At 40.8% G+C, this 6,073-nt stretch overlaps 1 non-coding gene across 1 annotated transcript; it reads right to left on the bottom strand.

Annotated features, from left to right (window-relative positions):
• Positions 1-2,057: 2,057 nt before the first annotated feature.
• Positions 2,058-2,188, bottom strand: LOC115871495. The gene has a single exon (XR_004047340.1). It is a non-coding gene; the product is annotated as a small nucleolar RNA SNORA44 (small nucleolar RNA).
• Between the last annotated feature and the right edge of the window lie 3,885 nt (positions 2,189-6,073).

The raw sequence follows: 6,073 nt of genomic DNA, 5'->3' as shown, positions 1-6,073 counted from the left end.
TGTTTCCATGACTGTGTATTCTTTCCATCTTCTTAAGATGCTTCCTGCATCGTTCAAAACTTTGTCCACAAAATCTTTCAATATTGCAACTTGAAGCTTTAAATTTTTCTTAAGTTCTTTCAGTTTAGGATATCCTGACCATGTTTTCCCTTTTGGGGTTTTTGAAATCTAGATCTTTGCCCATTTCCTTGTAATATTTATCTCTGTTTTCTCCAATTTCCCTTTGAAATTTCCTATTCATGTTTTCATCTTTAACTTCATCATTTCTTCTATTTATTTTAGCTAGTCTACAAAGGAGAGCAAGTTTTGGTGTATCTTCTGAAATCCACTTGGATCTTTTCTCCCTTTCCTGTCTTTGTAACGACACTTGTTTTTTTCATGAATGATGGTCTTGATATCCTGCCATGGCTCATCGGGTCGGGTCTTCTGTCATTAGTGTTCCATGTCTCACATGTGTTCTTGAGATGTTCTTGAAATTGAGGTGGGAGAGACTCAAGGTCATATTTTGGCTCTTGTAGACTTGTTTTAATTTTCTTCAACATTATCTTGTAACTCATATAATTTTCTGACTCAAAATGGGCAAGACCAGTCCATTTCAGTTCACTAACAGCTAGAATATCAAATTCTATGCATTCCATTTCATTTTTGACTACTTCTAATTTTCCTAGATTCATACTTGTTACATTCCAAGTTCCAATCGTTAATAGACTGTTGCAGCTGTTTCTTCTTACACTGAGTTGTACTCATCAGAAAATAAAGATCCTCTCCTTGCTAACCCGCTGAACTCTACATATTAAGGCCATCAAGTATACCTATACAAACACCTCAAATAATTTAATACCTCCATGATTTTGATCAAGTAAAATGTCCCCACTCTTTTCAATTTACTTTGAAAAAACCAGCTTACTCTTTGAATTTGAAATCAAATGTCACCTTCTCTATGAGGCTTGCTCTGAGCCACGCCCATGTCTTGGAAGAGTGTATCACACTCAAAACAATAGACAATTCCATAAAGCACCATCCAGCAGGTGCCTAAAGATGCTTGTGTGTTCAAGCATCTGAATACTATTTATGATGAGTTTAACAATGAAATATACCGGAATAGGCATGCATACAAGTTTGGGTGTTTGTTTTCTTTTGTTTTATTTTTAACCTTTTTGAAAATGATAGAGGGGCTTTTGTAGCACATAGGCAAGTTTCAATGTTACTTTTCCTCATGTTTTAACAACTTACACTAGTGTTTTGATTCATTGTGAAAGGCAAATGGAAGATCAAATCCTGAACCTGTTGTTACCTTATTTTAAAGCACAGCCACAGAAACAAGCTAGTGACGGTTGGGGTACTGGCCCCCAACAATCCAACAGGTGCTTAGGAGGGCATTACAGTTATAGAAAATAAGACAACAGGCTATAGGGACTCTTTGTCCCGATGTCTGGATCAAGAGGCCTAATGTATTTTCCAATGGGGATATATAATGATGTGGCTTACAAATCTTCCAATAGGCAGACACATAAGATGGTGAACATGTAATAGAGGGAATGGGTAATATAATAAGTGGGTAATAGACTGAGTCAGAGTCTTGACCTCTTGTGTCCTTGAGCCCTCCCCAGGGAAACAATCTATGACTTGTATCAGAAGATGTCAAAAAGGAGTTTGCTACCCTTTGGGGTGGGACCGGCAAGAGAATCTAATTGCTCTTAAATACAGATAACCAACTTTTATGACAACTCCTATATGGAGGGCGATAGTCGGGACTATTTGCAGTCGTGAGAATGTGCATTTAGAACTATTTTTATCTCATAACCATGAGGGTCTTCCCTCACTGGAGTCAGCCTTCCAGACCCTGTAATTATCGGCATAGAGAATTTGGCCACGTACATTCCCATCCAGTCCCTCCGTTTCCACAAATGCCTTCAGATTTGTGAATACAGGAAATTCAGGCACATATTGAAGGGGGTAAAAATGAAATCTCTAGAATAAGCTGTTCATCCACCAACATGGAAGTTGATAGACACGACTGAGCTTAGGCAGAAGGCTACCTGTGCTGGTGCTGGGACATTTACAGAAGAGGTGAGTGGCAGCTGCAGATTCGATGCTGACCTGAGCTATCAACGTCTCTCCAGGTTGCTCTTGAACTCAGCTGTAGCGCAAGGAAGCCCAGCCAGCCACAATCTTTTGGAACGTGCTCTGCATGCAGGTTTTGATCAGGAGTTTTCCCTCTTTGTTGTTGTTGTTGTTGTTGTTTGGTCGTTTATTTTATTATTAGTTTCGATTGTATATTTTGGTTTGGTTTTGGAGCTGGAGACTACAAGGAAAACAATTTTGCATATACAGTGAACCCTCGTTTATCGCGGTTAATCGGTTCTAGACCCTACCGTGATAAATGAAATTCCGCGAAGTAGGATTCCTTATTTGTAAATCAAATATTTTCGTAGTTAGAGCATAGAGGACATGAAAAAACACCCTTTAGTCACCATGACACTCGTATTACCCAATTTAGTAAACGAAAAAGGGAAAATACAATAACACATTTTGGATGTTACAATGATCATTTATTATTTATTATATTATTTATGGCATCAAGCGTGTACAGTATGAGCCAATCAGTGGCAGTAATGACAGAGCATGCGCTGTTATGCAAAACCGCGATAGAGTGAAGCCGCGGAAGTCGAAGCGCGAAGTGGCGAGGGTTCACTGTATCTCTACAAAGAGCTAGTGAAGCAAGTAAGTACAAGATATCATCTGAATTGTTTCTCCAGTTTCATAAACACGATATGGTGGATGTTTGGGTTTTTTCTGTCCATTTGGTTCACCAATAAAAAGAGATGGATGGAGTCCCAGCTAGGAGGTCCAACCTATACATTAGGCAGCCCGCTGATGTCTCCGTTCGTGTGTGGTATGCACGCTCTAGCTATAAGTGAACGCCACAGGGGACATTCTCTCTTCTTCTCTTGCTTGTGTGGAATCCACATTGGTCTCTGGCAGCTTTGCTTCAACCGCCACAGGCGGCTGTTTGCACCAGCCTGTGCCTCACTACAGCTGCCTGAGACTCCGGTGTAACCACCACAGCTGCCATCTGCCCAGTTGCCTCCCCCTGGCCTGGCCCCCTCTGCTTCCTGCTCCTTGGATCTTGGGCCCAGCATCTGACCCACAGACAGGAAGAAGACTGGTTAGCCTCTCGACAGCTCTGAGAGCCAGTGTTGGTGTACATTCCTTTTATGAGATGTTAATATAAGCAGAGAAGTTTCTAGATATCCTGGCTTTGCTTCTCTGAAAAGTCTAACACATGTGTTACCAAGGATGGTTGTAAACAATAGAATCCTGTGGATGAGTTTTCTAAGCAGATTCTCGAGTCTAATGAAACCCCAAAGCATTAAGAATTCAGCATCTGTTTCTGAACGTATGACTAATTCTGTCACAATCAGTAAAGAGAACGCTATTAAGCCATGGCATTAGGTGGCAAAGGTAATGCTCAAAATAGCACCACTGATCGATGCAGTATTGGGGAGAAGTGAGGTTCTATGTGATTCTGTGTTTGATATGTTTCTGAAAGTTTGTCAGGGTGAGAAATACAAAGAAGCTGATTGTTTGGTACTAGTAACAATAGACATATTCATAAAGGAAAGAGATAGACTCAGAGCTTCAGAAGCTTAGCTTAACTGCCCAATAAAAGACCCCAAAGTTTCTGCTTGTGTCATGACAGAAAGCCTCATTGACAGCATTGATATTGCTGAGGACCAAACCCAGAGTCTTATCATAAGAGTAGCTGAATGACAATGCTCGATTCTCAACCTATTACAGTGTCTGATGTTAAAGTAAGGTCCATGATTCGGAAGAAATGGGACTCTGAAACTTGAGCTGGGAATGTCTGGGCTGATAATATGGAATATGGGAATACTGAGCTCCTGGAGTCCATTTAGCCACTCCACCCACCAGCATCCACCCTCCCATTTGAAGAGATTAATCTGTACTCAGTAAAACCATTAGCCTTTCGCCGACCATACACTTGAGGAGATTAGCCCAACTGTTCTTGTTACAACGGTACACCGACAAGTGGAGTGCCCTGCAGAGACCCCTTGTACTAAAATAGTAAGAAAACATTTTGTGAAGAGAGCGCTATTCATCGGTGATGACTCCTGTGATTGCTATATTATGTCATCCAGATTTCACAGTGGGAACTTCCCTAATTCAATTAAGAGGCCTGCAATGGGGCTGAATCAACAGAGTCGGGTAGACGTGGTTGCCGGAGTGGACAGCATAATCAAACTAATAATCAGAATAAGCTGACTTGTGAGGACCTATGGCTTTGGCTGCTTAGGCAAGGTATCTATAAGAGTGAAATATCTGGGAAGCCTATGAAATATTTACTGCATCTGTACAAGCAGAAGAATTCAAGATCAGGTGAATGGCAGCCTAATTTGAATCACCTGAATGGAGAGTCATGACCCCTCCATCCATTCCCAGAGTTAAATCAGCTTATAGACCAACAACTGCTTGAATTAATGGGAAATTGAGTCCCTTTTAAGGACACCACTATACTTCCAAATTTTGATTCTGCTAGTCTTCCTCCCAGCATTCCCCAAAGGTTTCTGTGACATTCCACAGAGTCACTGTTCATTGGGGAAAAGGAAATAATCAGACTTTTGGAAGGTTACTGGACACTGGTGGGCCTTCGAAAAGTTTGGTTCCCTGGAATTGGTGTCAATTCTAAGCCAGTTAGAGTGGGAGAATGTGAAGGTTAAGTTATCACTGAAGTCTTGCTCAAGCTCATCTTACAGATTGTCCACTGGGTCCCTAAACACATTTGTAGTCATTTCCCCAGTTCCAGAATGCATGATTGGAATAGACAAACTCAGCAAATAGAAGAAGTCCCATACTGGATCCCTGAAATGTGGAATACGGGCTATGATAGTAGGAAACTCCAAGTGGAAAATAATAGAGCTGCCTCTGCTTAGAAAAATAGTAAACCAAAAGCAATACATCATTCCTGGGTGGACTGAAGAGATTAATGCCACCATCAAGGATTCGAAAGATGAAGGGGTGATGATTCCCACCACATCCCCATTTAACTTGCCCATTTGGCCTGTGCAAAAAAATCAGATGGATCTTGGAGATTGACAATTGATTATCATAAACTTAATCAGGTGGTGACTCTGGTTGCACCTGCTGTTCCAGGTGTGAATTTGTTGCTTGAACTAATTAATATTTCTGGTACCTATTGATACAGCCAATGCTCTTTTCTTAAATCCTTTCGAATAACCACCAGAATCAGTTTGTCTTTGGTGGTCAAAGGCAACAATATATTTCCCTGATTCTCCTTTAGGGTTATATCAGGTCTCCAGCACATTGCTATAATTTAGACTACAGGGACCTTGATCTCTTTCCCTTCCATAAAGATGTCACATTGGTCCATCAATTTGGTAGCATTATGCTAATTGGAGCCAGTGAGTAATAAGTATCAATTACTTTAGACTTATTGTTAAAACACCTGCATGCTAGCCGGTGGTAAATTAACCCAACAAATACCCTGTGGCCATCTATTCCAATGAAATTTCTTGGGGACAAGTGGTAGCGGAAGAAGCTTGCTCTCAATTCCAGCTACAGCCTGTGAACAGTGGCAGAAATGAAGACTATGTTTGTTATACATATTTCCTCTTTTATGTATACATGAATTGCTTTTGCTCACTTATAAAATATAATATATAACTGGGGTTAGTGCATTTCCAGTTGTGTGTGTATTAGTTGCATTATGTTCAACAGAAGTGGGATTTTATTATTGATTGGTTTGGAGATTATGTGTGACTTAAGGAGCCGTGTACAAGTGCCAATTTGACACCGAGTGAATTGCATATGCTAGGTTTTTCTGTCAACTTAATGCACCTGTCAGAAGATAAGTTTGGAGGTCAACTATCAATCAGGTTACCGCCTGATAATGACTCTTGGGGAGTGTGGCATACTTGATCTGGCTATAAGTGAATGCCACAAGGGGGATTTTTTTTCTCTCCTTCTTTGCTTGGGTGCAGTCCACATGGGTCACCACCAGCTTTGCCTCCACTGTAATATCTTGCCATTT

The sequence above is a fragment of the Echinops telfairi genome, unplaced genomic scaffold (genome assembly GCF_000313985.2).
Source record: "Echinops telfairi isolate 266 unplaced genomic scaffold, ASM31398v2 ScPeMD7_5868;HRSCAF=6743_0, whole genome shotgun sequence".
NCBI classification, from domain to species: Eukaryota; Metazoa; Chordata; class Mammalia; order Afrosoricida; family Tenrecidae; genus Echinops; species Echinops telfairi.
Note: the sequence above shows the minus strand (reverse complement) of the source record. Positions and strands in the feature narration are given on the sequence as shown.